The sequence below is a fragment of the Equus asinus genome, chromosome 2 (genome assembly GCF_041296235.1).
Source record: "Equus asinus isolate D_3611 breed Donkey chromosome 2, EquAss-T2T_v2, whole genome shotgun sequence".
Taxonomy (NCBI): domain Eukaryota; kingdom Metazoa; phylum Chordata; class Mammalia; order Perissodactyla; family Equidae; genus Equus; species Equus asinus.
This window is the reverse complement of record NC_091791.1, coordinates 130845719-130860063: the sequence shown is the minus strand read 5'-3', so window position 1 is coordinate 130860063 and position 14345 is coordinate 130845719. Positions and strand designations below refer to the sequence as shown.

Genomic DNA, 14345 nt, shown 5'->3' with positions numbered 1-14345 from the left:
GCAGTCTCCACTCAAAATGATGGCTGAGAAAGATTGTGCATTTCTAACAAGCCCCTGGGTGATTCCAATGCAGGGGGAACAGGAGCCCTGAAAACAAAAACACACGTCAGTTTCATAATGTACATAATGATAAAATTCAGAGACAGAATATCCTATTCAGTAGACCTCTCACTTTACAGGTGAGAAAACTGAGACCTAGAAAGGTGAAGTGACTTGCCCAAAGATACCTGACAAGAGACAAACCCTAGTGTGCTTAATTCCAAATCAAGACTTCCTCCCATTTCAGCGCGTCACTTCTCTGAAAGACGGAGCCCGTGACTGGGGCAATACTGAAGCCCAGAGCTCTGAGTGGGAGGACTTGTAGTGTCAGCATTCTCTAGGAGCTTGTTAGAAACGCATATTCTCAGGCCCCACCCCAGACCAGGGTGGGGCACAGCAATCTGTTTAACGGTCCTCTGGGGAATTCTGATGCATGCTAAAGTTTGCTTTAGGCAAAGGAATGAGTCTCTCATGGGGCAATTTTCAGATCTCAGGGCAATTTCAGGGCTGCTTTTCCTCAGATTCCTCAAACAGCCTGTGCTGCCCTGAGAGATCACTTTGTGGCCCCACAAATGGAGGGCCACTGAGAGGAACAGAGCCAAGGCCTCAGGTAGGTGTCTTCTATTGGGCAGGGTGGTTCCTAAAGACCCAGGGAGGCCTGTGGCTCAGGCCCAGAGCACTGGGGTGGTAAAGGCGGGCATTCTGGCCAGGGACCAGCCAGCACCTGGTTTCATCTCCTCAGAAACCCAGATCCACGTCCTCCCTGACCCCAGGGGTGGCCTGGGCTGTCCAAAGAGGTCGGCTGCTTATTCTCCCAGGCTCCACAAACCAGCTCCTTTTCTCTCCAGGCATTGTCAGGATTTTCACAGTCTCTTTTCTTCTTTGATTTCTTTTCCCCTTTGCCTTTAAAAAAATGTATCTGGGGCTGGCCCAGGGGCATAGGGGTTAAGTTTGTGCGTTCTGCTTCGGTGCCTCATGGTTTGTGGGTTTGGGTCATGGGCACAGACCTACACTGCTCATCAAGCCACGCTGTGGCGGCATCCCACATACAAAATAGAGAAAGATTGGCACAGATGTTAGCTCAGGGCCAATCTTCCTCACCAAAGGAAAAAAAGAAAGAAAGAAAATATATCCAAAGGAGAGAAACCTCCACTCTGTCCTTTTCCACAACTGTTAGCTTAGGAGGAAGGTGGCTTAAGTTTGGGGGCTCCTTGGAGATTCCAATCATTGGTATTTCCTCTACTCCTCCAACCACAGAAAGCCCTCGATTGACTCTAATCCCAAATAACTCTGCTCTAAGCTCCAGGAAACTCGTGCTGTTCATACCCCCTTAGCCTTGGCTCTGTCACACTCGTTGTGCAACCTCGGACCTGTCACCGAATCCCACTAATCCTGTTTCCCCAGCTGTTACACAGGGGAGTTGAACAGTAAGCTGACTTTGTGTTTCTCAGCATTGACTATGGAAACTCCAGACATTTGAACAGCAGGCAACACAGGGGCACCACTGACCTGCCACCTGGTGACAGCATACCTTGATCATGGATCAATTACGTAGGGAAGATGCGATAACTCATCAAACTCATGTGAGCTTCCTCACAAATATGAGTGAAAAAAACTCCAATTTAAAGACAAAGAGCATTGTCAGGAAGGTGTGGTCAGCACCGAATTTTTCCCCATCCTAAGGACTTCGGGAAACCAGGTGAAAAAGGAGTCCCTTACAAGAATGGGCAGACAAGCTCAAGTGCCATATGCTTACTTTGCTGTGACCCACTCATCCATTCATTTATTTTATACCTCTTCTTCCAAAAATTATTTGAAGCAGATATGACAAAGCTAAAGGCTATTACTTTGCTACTGTAGGACATACAATACCTTTTACTCTGCTGAGAGAGAGGAGAGCGGAGGAGGGAAAAAAGAGGAGGAAAGAGAACTAGAATAAAGACAAGTAGCTAAGAGAAGAAAAGGGAAATGCTGTCCCCATCCCCAAAGGTCCATTTACTAAGCAAGCACCCTGGCCTGTTTTCTTCGGCCCTCTTCTGAAAAGGCCTCCACTGAGCGGTATCGATCGGAAAACTGGGCCACGGTCCCCCTGCCAGGCAGAAACCAGCAAGGCCGCCCCAGTACCCACAGGAGCTGGTTTTCCAGCCCTGATTGAGCAGGATCCCAGCAGGTTCTGTGCAGGAGCCAGGTGGGCCCAAGTGTGCCCCAAAGAGAGAGAAAACTAAAGTGAGATCAAAGAAACTAGGGCGGAGGGCTTAGATGCTGGACGCTGCAGGCCTGGGACCAAGCTCCCCTGCCCTGTGCGCTGGCCCCGGGGCCTTGTGCCCAGCTCACTGGAAGGGCTGTCAGTCACCCAGCCAATCCATTGACCGACAGGTCTGTCTTTATTGAACCATTCTCAAGGTGTCCTGGGGAACGCAACCGAACCAGGTGCTTGAGCACTGACTTGAGACCTTTGCTGGGGAGAAAATGTTGTCTCACTCTAAAAAGTGAGCCAGTCTTGAAAACTGACCCGCGACTTTCAACATTAAAGGAAGGAAAGAGGAACCGGCTGTGGCTGTCTGCATTGACTGACTTTAGTAGGAGAGCTGACTGACTCAGTGGTGGGAAGCTAAATTTAAGGGTCCTGAAATTAAAAGTTTGGAAAGCTAACTCTTCCTCTTCAAGAAAAAGAGAAGGAACCCAGCAGTGCAAGGCCATGCCTGAGAGCGGGCTCCAAGACAGGCAGAGCTGTGTGATTTCAAACTCCGGAGCACGGAAACCCACTCTCAGCAGACGTCCACAGGAGCCACTCAGAGGGGAAAAGAGGGTAGAGGCTGTGGTGTAAGCGAAGGCAAAGCTGGAAATGTAAAGCACGTGAGGGCACAGTGTGGCCCGGTCTGACTGGATCCAAGCCTGCCCTGCGACAAGTAAGAATGGAGCCTATGAGTGCAGAACGCTAATAGCTCAGGTTTGTATGGTGCTTCATATGTCTATATAGTGTATAAACTGGTGAGTTCTCACAGTAATCTTGTAAGGCAGGCATCATTATTCTCCCCATTTTACAGATAGAGAAACTGAGATACAGAGAGATTAAGTAACTAGCCCAATGTCACCTACAGGTAAATGGTAGAGCTGAAATGTGAGCCCAGCATCCTTGCTCCCAGACCCTGAATTCTCAGCTGCTGTGTGATCCTGTCTCTGTCAGCATAATCAAGAAAGGGAGCCAGTGCGTAAGGAAGATGATGCATTCAGTTGGGACTTGTTGCTTCGAGTTAGAAGCAACCACCAGACAGTCGGTGATGCCTCCTGGGGCTCCTGAGAGTGAGGGTGCAGAGGGTGGGGCGTGTGAGAAGCCTCTCTGGGCTGTCTGCCTACACTCCCCCTGATCTTGGGGCAGCATGGGGGCAGGGCATTGGAAAGTCACTCTTCTGTTTTGTTTGTTTGTTTCTGAGCTGGTCCGCAGGACAAGGTTAGGTACATATATATAGGAAAAGAAGATAGAGGATATAGCTGGAGGACAGACAGAGATGGAGGGTGAGTATCTACATAGTCAGCAGCATATCATGCCTTCTCTTTCAGCTAATACAAAGCAGAAGTCTTTATGATGGGCCGATCAATGACCAGTCAGTGCACTCTTTTCATCCACAAAAAAATCAATTAGTCAGTCTGAACCAACAAAGAGGAGCAACGGGACGGCCAAGTGATGAAACCCAGTTGTGAGAAAGCTTATTCTGTGTAGTTATCCATTTAACCTTCAAACAACCCCATGGTATAGGTACTACCATTATATCCATTTTTATAGATTGACACATTTCCCATGACAAAAACCTTTTAGGTAAGACATCATTTGTTGGTGGAAAGAGGCCTGGGCTGAGACTCAGGACTTGGCTTGTAGCTCCCGCTTTGCTGCTTACAAGTGTGCAATGTTGGGTCTCGGTCTTCTCGCCTGTAAAATGGGAGCAAGCGTTGAAATACAGCATTGTTTAAGCTCCTTTTTGCTAGGGCTTTATGATTCCGGGGCTGCCCTCAGGGCCTCGGCTTTCCAGTGGCTTCCTGGGCCCAGGCTGGCTGCTCAGCTCCTGCCCCCAGCTTCCTCTCTCCTAGCAGGCACACTCTTGTGGCTTCCACCCGAGCTGTGCCCTCCCACCCTTCCCCGGGGCCTTCAGGGAGCGTCTGTCATTGCTTTATGCTTCTTGGAGTGAAGCTGGGGAGGGGGATGTCACCCTGTGGTTCCTGACCAAAAGGCAGGCTCTTCCCTGACCTGGCTGAGGAGGAGGAGGGAGTGTGGCAGGTGGCGAGCAGAGCTGGCCCTTGCCCCCAGGCCCTGGGTGGCTGTCATCTGCCACCCTCAACTCACTCTGGACGTGGTCTTTCTTGGCTGGCAACACCACCCTGCAGCCCCGCCAGCTGGCCAAATGGCCTTTACAGATGAAGGGCACTGAGACTTGGTCTCATACTTCTCATCACTTTTGATTTTTGAGTTGGCATTTTCATTTTGTTTCATGAGGAAATGCAGGTTCTCTTTTGCTTCCGATGGTCTCTGGCACTGGGTCAGGATCCAGAGAGGCTCACTGGCCCTCTGCCCTGCTCCCAGGTGTCAGAAGGCCTGTGCCGCAGAGTGGAGTCCACTTCAGGGACTCACCACGGGGACTTGCCACAATAACGTGGGTATTGAGAGAGCCACGGGCCTGGACTCTGGACCTGGCTCTGTCTTTGCTTGCCCCTCTCAGAGATCAGAATGTGAAATGCGGGTGGGATGGAGCACGTGACCTCTGGAGCTCTTTCCGTTTCTCAAACCCATTCCTCTACATCAGGGTTGGCACACCTCAGCCCATAGGCCAAACCCAGCCAGCTGCCTGTTTGTGTAAATAAAGTTTTATTGGAACGCAGCCATGGCTGCTTTCATGCAACAGAGTTGACTAGTTACAACAGAGACCATATGTGGCCCACAAAGCCTAAAATATTTACTATCTGGCCCTCTACAGAAAGAAGTCTGTGAGCTTTACTCTACATAGCAATTGACACATAGGGGTTAGTAGGTTGGAAATGCCCACTGTCCTCGTTTTAGCCAAGGCTGTATAATAACACAGATCTCTGTGGCCAGAGTGTTTCCAGGCTCAGAACTGCTTAGATTTTATTATAGGAATACATTATATGTAGTGTATTACATATCACCCCCGGTGGGGTCTGAGACAGCATGCCATAATCAGACACATTAATTTTTTCTGTGGTGAAATATGTAACTATTCCCACTGTGTGGGATAAATAAGATCATCAATAGGTTCCCCTCGATTCAGACCCGTTCTCCTACCAGATAGGTCAGGTCACGTTGGATGTGGCTGCCAAACGAGTTACAAAAATCACTTTTGTTTCTCAGGGCATTAGGGATGTCAGAATTGCTACTAAGGGATTATATCATAATTCTGCCATTTTATTGGGTCCTTGGGGGGCGGGGTGGTCAAGACCACAGTCCTGGGCAGGGATGTGATCATCCTATTTGACAGACTAGGAAACAGACTTAGAGAAGGCACGTAGTCAAGGCTGCCCAGCATGTGAGGGACTGAGCCCAGACCCAAGCCCAGATTTGTCTCCGGATGCTAATCCGAGCCTCTTTTGAGACCCAGATTTAACCCCCCAGCCTCCTGCTGCCTTTCATGAGGCTTTGTCTGAAAATGCAGGTCTACATTTACTTCTGACTTTCAAATTTTTTCTTTTTTTTTTTTTGCCTCACAATTCAGCACTGAATTCTACGCTACATGGTGTGGTTGTATATGGGGTGGTCTCCTCATCTCTGAGAGGGCAGAGTCTGTGAATTCCATCTTTTCTTGTCTTCTCCACAGTGATCAGCACCAGGCTGAGTGCTCAGTACATCTGCGATGATCCATTGTTGATGGAAGAAAGTCGACCTACCTGTAACCCCACTTCCTGCCCACAGAGGGGCGTGGAACAAGGGAAGGTGGAATTGCCAGGTGTGTGTCATGGAGTGGGGTGGACAGGGGGGCATACTGTACTTGCCTCTCATGAAACCTTAGCACTCCTTAATTGGAATGGCTAGATTTGGAGGTACATAAATATGGAATTGAAGCATATGTATGTCATATTTTGTTAAACTGGAAAATTCCACAGGAAAACTGTAGGCATAAAATCCAGCTACTGCATACAGACACCACAATGGTCAAAGGCAGCTGGGAGGCAAAAGTGACTGGCCTACTGTGGTTGGTGTCAGCAAGGAGGACAAAGACAGTCTGCAGTTAGATAAAGCGTTTGGGTGAATCTCCTGGCCGAGTGCTCCTGTGGGGCTTAGATAACGCTGATGAATATGTGCGTTTTGAAATGATCGGGAGTCAGTCTGATAATCTATCACATATAAAGATGCCTTTGGGGGCAACTAACCCGTTCTCTACTGTTGTGAAGTCCAACCCTTTATGAGGAGGAGGACCTGGCAACATCCCCACAGTCTTTATTGCTATCAGCCATCATCATTGCCAGGGTGAGTTACTGACATGCCTGCCTACGTATGGTGATGGATAAAGCTCTGTCTAGAACATGACCCAAGTCCTCCTTGCTGCCCTCAATGGCTTTGTGGTCCATTCCATTTCAGCTGCGCGCTAGGAGACTACACAGGGCGGTGGACCAAGCACAGCTTCCACAGTCCGGCAAACATGGGTAGGGATCCTGACTCTGCCCCTTAGAAACTTTCTGGCTTTCAGGAAATTACTTACCTTCTCTAAGTTTTAGATTTTCATCTGTAAGAGGAGTTGTCAGTAATATCTCTTTCTCAGAGTTGTTGTGAGATATAATGAGATATCCACTATTAAATATTTGTATTAGCAAATCTTAAGTCCCTCTCCTTCCTGTCCCCTCATAACTCTCCTAAGGCAAACAGTAACCAAGACCAGGGAGGGTATAGAGGTGGCGCGCGTGGGGCCCCTGCCCTTCCAATGCCTGTGGCAGGCGTCAATAATTAATCACTGCGTTGTGCTCTGTCCTGCTAAGCTCAAATCAGACCCCAGAATCTTCAACCCAGTTCCAGGCTGCACAACCAGTTAGGACCTAGACCACATTCTGTACAACTCGTTTGGTTTATCCTTTGATGGCAGGGAAGTCTTGGTTTGGTGGACTGATGGGAGACTCACTAGGGGTCTATTTACAACAGGAATCAAGGAACCTCCTGGAACAGAATTTATCCTAAAGGAAGACAGAAGGGAGTCACGGAACTTAGATTTAAGGATAACGACCCAGAGTGTGGGGAGTGGGGATGTGGATCCTGCTGCTCAGAATGACTTCTGCCAGCCCCACTCGACTGATGTCTGAGCGCTTTTCTGAAGGGAGGGCTACAAAAAAGTAGTTATAGAAGAGCAGCTTCACGATGATGGTCATAGATGCTAATGGTCTAAGATAGCTGCCGCTTTGGGGCCAGCAACTGCTGCCACAGTGGGAAGAGAGAGAGCGTCCCCTGCCTGGAGACCAATACCAGGTGGAGCATGGGCAGGTGTGGGGCATGGGCGGGTGTGGGGCATGAGTGGCTTCAGCACAAGTACCAGAGAGTACCAGCAGCAGCAAAAGGGCCCTTGGTGGTGCCCCCAATGCACCTGACTTTGGCAGGCACCTTCTGCTGCGTATACCATTGGTGGTGACAAAGACCTCAGCTCAGCAAGGCAGAGCAGATGAGCAGGCTGGTGTCAGGTGCCCTTAGGCCCTCATTAACATAGTGTGTCACCTGTTGGGAACCCTCAGAATTGCATAGGAAGAAATTTGAAGTGCCACAGAATGGATAGGAGGCAGCCAGAAAAATATTTCAAAACTGATGTTCCAAGATTCACCTCCAGTCAAGCCCCTGGTGGCCTAGGAAGCTACAGAGCTGGTGTATGACCTTGAACCATCATGCATCTTTTATTTTTTATTTTTGAAAAGTATTCTTTTCATGAGCCTCTGGTACAGTTACTAGAAGCAGTAGCTGGATTTTATGCCTCATGGTGTCTTAGGTGGTCTCTAGAACAAGCTAGAGTGATAGTAGGTCCTTGACAAAGTCTGGTCAAAGGAATGAATAAAGGGATAATGGAATGAATTAATATAGATGGATGGATGGATGGATGGATGGATGGCTGGGTGGATGGCATGCCATTCCTGGGAGCCAGTGTTGATGGTCGTGCATCACTGATCTTTATTTGTATTTTGGTTTTTCTCCCACCTCTCTCTTTTCCTTCCTCCAACGTGTTTCTTGCTTCCTTAGTTTTCATCGCCTCCATCTCCGTTTCCATTGTGAGCTTCCTTTCTCATAGTTTCACCCTCCTGAGATCAGAATGAAAGGCTAGGTCAATTTTCCATTACTTAATTAATTAATTAATTGAGTCAATAACTGTTTATTGAGCTCCAGCTGTTCCTTTGTCCCTTTGTTGGAGGCACTTGACAAAATGTTTATTGAGCACCAGTGGTGTGTCTGAAGTGGTGCCAGGAGCTCACCAAAGGGGAAACAGAAAGATCTAAACAAGATCCTTGCTCTCTGGGGTCCAAGAATCTAAAAGACAAAACCAACAGAAACCGGAAACCGCTGAGCTCTGCCAACCCATCACTCCCACCCTAATCAGCTGCCCCACATTCAGGCTGTGGGAGGAGATCCACCGGCCACGTTGCTTTGCCTCCTGTGTGCTTGTTAATTGGTCTAATATCACTGCCTACAGTGGCCACATAATTAATATGGCATTTACAGAGCCAGCCAGCCCCTCTCCTCTTTATCTCCCTTCACCCTGCTCCTCTCATTTTTCCAGTGGCCTCGTCTTGTCTCTCCTGCTCCTTTGTTGATTTGAATCCTCAGATCTCAGAATTAGAAGAAATCTCAGAGCACATCTGGTTTCACCTTGTGCCTCCCAAAGCTGGTCCCTGGGCACTGGCGCACACCTCCAGCAACAGCCTGCTCTCTCTGCCTAATGGGTCTCCTGTCCCAGCTGCACTGTGGCAGATTCATATGTTGAGCTCAAGTTACCCACTTTGTCCGGACTGCAGAAGTTAGAGCGCAGGATAATCTTGATTCATCTTTTGAGCTGCAGCCTGTCAGATATTGGAATTATAGCTATTATGTTCCTTTTCAGGATTTTCTTCTTGAGAGTAAATATTTCCAATTTCTCAACTTTTCCAAATTCAAATATGATCTCTCACAATTCTGAAGTGCTTTCTCTGGACAGATTCTAGTTTTCCTATAGACCCCTCAAAATGTGCCCTATCCCCCAAATTGACTATTAAAAAGGGGTCTGCCCAGCAACTGAGGTCAGCCAGGCTATTGCCTTGTCTTAAATGACCATTGTAGGCCTCCTTGTGAACCCTCAGTTGGCATCAACTACTGTTTGCGTATTATTGGCTCTTATTGAACTTAGAGTCAACTAAAACTACCAAGTCTTCTTCACTTGGATAAAATGAGATAGAATTGTATGTCAAGGTTAAAATAAACCGTAAGAATTCTCTAATAGTCCAACCACTAATTTTCCGGAAAAGGAAACTGAGACCCAGCGAGGTCAAGTGACTCACAGCTTACATAGAGATGGGGCAGAGTAGGGACTCCTAACTCCTGATTTGGTACTCTTTCTACTACATCAGGCTGCCTTCTGATTGGCTGCCATTTCAGAGAGGAAATGGAAAGCATTTTCTGCTTTCAGGTCAGTTTTTATGATTCAATATTTTGTGCTATTGAATTTTTGAACCCAATGCATGACCTTGGGTTTAGTTCTTTGGGATTTCATCTTATTCATTTCATTCCATCTGTCCGGATAATTTCCAGCCTGGATTTGGTGATGCATCGCTGTGGCAGGTCCTCCCAGCATTGTGTCGGAACCTCCTCTAGCTCTGGATGCGTTTCGTTCTGTGCCCTCTGCCAGCTGGTTCCACTGGAAGCTTGGCAGAGAAGACACACTGCCTGAAGCCAGACTCCCCATGAGCTTCCTCCTCCCCTCGCCCATCTGCTCGGCTGTGGCCTTCCACAGTGAGTCTCTTTCCTCCCACTTGCCTTTCATCCTGCTTATCAGGAGCTCCACGAATCTATTTCAGATTCTACTTCCAGTATGGAATTCAGGGGGAAATATGACAAGCAATCTTTGTTTTATTTTGTGAACTAGGCTTTCCTGAGAGTCTATATGTTGTAGTGAGGAAAACCCCTGTACCAGGCAACACGCAGATGCTGGTTCCTATCACTTTATGGACTTTCATTATTTCTCTCTCCTCAGTTTTCTCATCTATATAATGGGAGGATATGGAAACTGACAGCTAGTGAGCATCTGCTCTGTGCTAGCAGCTATTCCAGGGACTTTGTTGATGACTCCCATTTCATTTAACTATTGCCACAAGGCTGCACAACAACCAATATCCCCATTTCAAAGAAGAGAAAAATGAGCTCAAAGAAGTTAATTTGCCAAGGTACATCCAGTTAGTAAGTGGCAGAATTTCTTCACCCCCCTGTTCTTTCTTGTTGAGTAATTGTGAAAATCAAATAATTTAGTAATGAATGTAAAGCTTCTTTGAAAAGTAAAAAGCACCATGTAAATATAAGGGAATACTGCTAAAATACTGAGGTTCCTCTCTTGCGCTCTCTCCTCCTTTTCTGTCACCTCCTTAAAGTATAAGCAGCTGCCTTTGGTCCAGACCCATCAAAGAAATGTCATGAAACCATTTTTCAAAATGTCAAATGCCTATGTACTTTAGCCCAAAGTAATTAAGCCCTTTTATTTTCTCCATGTCACAGTGCAGAACCCTGGGAGCTTCCAGAATGTGCCCTTTCTCCTCCATCCTGAACTAATGGAAATCAAGGCTGAAGGCTGAGCTTGCAGGAGAGTCCACAAGAGCCCTTGAGTGCCACAGAGGCCTGGTCTGACTTTGGCCAGTCTCCAGCAGTGACCACAGAGTGCTAAATAATAACAAGATTGAATTGTTTATCCAGGCCAATGACTCATGATGGCATGGTCTACTTCTGGCAGAGTGCCAGGGTCCCAGTGTCTAAGGTGATGGGATGCCAGAGGCAGGCCTGTAATCCTGGTCTCTAGATCATCACCTCCAGCCTACCAAACCCCCAGATCACCGCACCTCATACACAGCAGGCAGAACAAGAACACAATGCCTGGAGGCAGCTAACATTTCAGTGACATTATTGGGTGTTTACGCTGAGCTAGATACTTGTGCATACATTTTCCCATTTCATCTCCACAGCAACACTGCTTTTCTCTATTTTTCCTGATAAAGAAATTGAGGCTCCTGCTCCAGGCTACACAGTTGGCAAGGGGTAGAGCCAGAATGAGAGCCCAGTCTGACATTTCTAGAATGCCATGTGGGCTTTCTCTTAGAATTCCTCTTACCTGACAATTAGTTTTAAAAGCACAGTCTAAGAAGTTCAGGTGGTGCCAAGCACAGTCTTGGGAGCAATAGATTCTTAGCATGGTTTTTAAAGGCCTCCATGATCTGGTCCCATTGTAGCTTCTTATTGCAGACACAGTGCTTTCTATCATCAGAATCACCTGGAAGCTTCAAAATACAGATTCTTAGATCCCATCTCTGGTTTACCATAATCATAACCCTTGGTGCTGGGACCCAGGAATCTGTTTTTAGGCCTCCAATGATCAGTTGGTTTGGAAATCATAATCTTACACAGACCTTCTCTGTAGTCTCTTTCCAAATTACCGTCTATACCGCCATTTCTGTGACCTGGCTCGGTACCATGGACTTCATTGAGATTAGCTTTTCTGTCCCTCCACCCATCATTCTTTTAACCAGGCTCACACTCTACCTGTAAGGATCTTGACCACCACAGCTTCCAGGAATGGCTCCCTCACCTGTGTTCCATGAACACCTTTGGTCCTCAACTGGCGCAGATATTAGTTAGAATGTGAGTTTAGAAGCTGTAACAGAAACCCAAAATAATAGTTTTGCCTCATTTAACACCTACAAATATATTTCTGCCTTCTCTAACAGTGCAAGAGTAATCAGTCCAGTGGTGGCTCCACAGCACCCAGAACCCAGGCTCCTCATATCTTGTTGCTCATGCCTAGGATGGTGACTTTATTCATGTGGTCCAAGACGGCTCATCACTGTGTTCACATTCCAGCCAGTGGGAAAAGGGGAAATGAGGTCAGGGAGAGTAATGACCCAGGAGTTGCGCAGAACAATTTTGATCGCATTCCACTCTCCAGAACTTGATCACATGGCCACACTTAGCTGCAACAAAGGTTAAGAGATTTAACTTTATTCTGCATGACTACGTATTCAGTTAAAATTGGGAGTTCTATTAACTGTGTGTGTGAAAGAAGAGAATAGATATTGAGGAAGAACCTAGCAGGTTTGTAATGTGTTTGCACCTGTGTTCCCATCCGGACTGTAAGCTCCATGAGCACTGGGCCCCTGGCTTATACCCATTTGTGATCCTTCTAGGAGTTTAACGTATGGAAGGCACTAGATGAGTGCCTCGGTTAGCAAGGTAGACTGGAGTGACCAAGCTCTGGAATTTAAGGCAAAGTTTTACTCTAGTCTTTGTTCTCCATAATTTAGGGAAAGTTTCTTAATCTCTCTGGGCTTCAGTTTCATAGAATCATAAAATGTAGTTGGGAAGGCATGTTAGATATTATCTAGTCCAACCATCTCATTTTTTAGATGAGGAAGCTGAAAACAGAAAGGGTAGTGACTTGTCTAGGACACAGAGCTTCATGAGTAGAATAGTCAGAGCCCAGGTCTTCTAGCAGCCAACCCAGGCACAGCACTCAGGCAGCGCCCCATATCTGGAAAATGGGTGTAAGGGACAAGGTGACTTCTAAGCTCCCTTCAGCTCGGAAACTCTGACGCACATACACAGTCACATTTCTACTCCGATCAAATAAATACAAACTAGCCCTGAATCACTGAAGCTTGCTATGTGCTTTAGCAGCCTAGACAGTCATTCAAGTGGCAGAAAAGTTGAGAGCTCTGGCTTCCAAGGTCACCTAAATAGCAAAAACAGTTGGGGAAAGCAAGGGAGAGAGACTCAGATGACCCTACTCCCTGGTCATAAGCAGCAATGTTCCCTGCGAGCTTCTTCCAAGAGGACACTGCTCCAGGTGCCATGGAGCAGCTGCCCACAGGGAATTTGGAATCCAGGTCACACACAGTTAAACAGCAGTGGAAGAGGGTGTTAACATCAAACAGAGGAAATGTCACAAGGCAAACTGGCTATAATAATAATAATAACAGCTTCCATTTATTGCTCAACTGCGGCATGTGCCCCACTCTGTGACAGGTATTTATTTTATAGGCTTGATCTCATTAAATTCCCACGACAAGCTTCTGGGATTACTGAAGGTCATACAGCTGGTAAGTGGTGATTAATTGTCGGAGGAGTGGTGTGAAGACAATAAATTACGGAGCAGTTCAGGAGAGAAGCCTGAGGACAGTGTGGTCCGGGCAGCCTCTGTGGGGGAGGAGAGATTTAAACTGGACCCTGAAGATGGGTGGGGCTTGTGGGAGGGGAGAAAAGGGGCCAAGTGAGTACAGGTGGCAAAGACATCACATGTACAAGGAACACCGAGTAAACACATTCCCAGGTAAGGTTTGGGAGTAAACACAGAGGGAGACATTGTGGAATCGGGGGGCCAGGGAGTGGCAGAGGAGAGTGACACATCCCACAATCATTCTTGGAGAAGGGATAAAAAGTCAGGCTGAAGGCCCATCGCCCACACATGGCCCACTACAGGAGAAAAAGAGAAAATAAAGTGCCTGCAAAACTGTCAAGGCAATTTGTGTCAAGTGCCTTATAAAAAAGTATGTATCTTTTCGTCCAGCAATCTCACTTCTGGGATTTAATCCAAAAAAATTTCAGAGACAGTGTGAAAGCTGCAAACAGCTAGATGTCTAATAATAGGGGAATTGTTCAATGTATTATGGTACATATATATGACTAAATGTTATGTAGCTTCTAGAAAACATACTTTTGAAGAATATGGAATGATATCACATAATGTGAAGAAGCAGAATGCAAAGCTGTAGTACAAAAGTTCTCAATTTTAAATTATATGCCATCATGTAACATAAAATCGTGTTTGTGTGTGTGTGTGTGTGTGCGCCCGTGTGTGTACATACTCAGAAAAAAGACTGGAAGGAAAGACATCCAGCATACTTACTGTGATTATCATTGCAGAATGGGAATACGGGTGATTTAGTTTTTTCTTTAGACTTTTCTATACCTACCAAATTTTATTCAGTGAACACACACTTTTAGAGTAATAAAAATGCTCGTCTTTAAAATTTGTAAAATTTAAATCCCTGTACTCTACCACGAAACACTATGGTAAACACCTTGCTTTGTCTTTGAAGAGAATTCA

At 46.7% G+C, this 14345-nt stretch overlaps 1 long non-coding RNA gene across 1 annotated transcript; it reads left to right on the top strand.

Annotated features, from left to right (window-relative positions):
* Positions 1 to 417: 417 nt before the first annotated feature.
* LOC139046257 (uncharacterized) lies at positions 418 to 11965 on the top strand. The gene is made up of 3 exons (XR_011506096.1): positions 418 to 649; positions 5862 to 5990; positions 10751 to 11965. It is a non-coding gene; the product is annotated as an uncharacterized lncRNA (long non-coding RNA).
* Positions 11966 to 14345: the final 2380 nt, after the last annotated feature.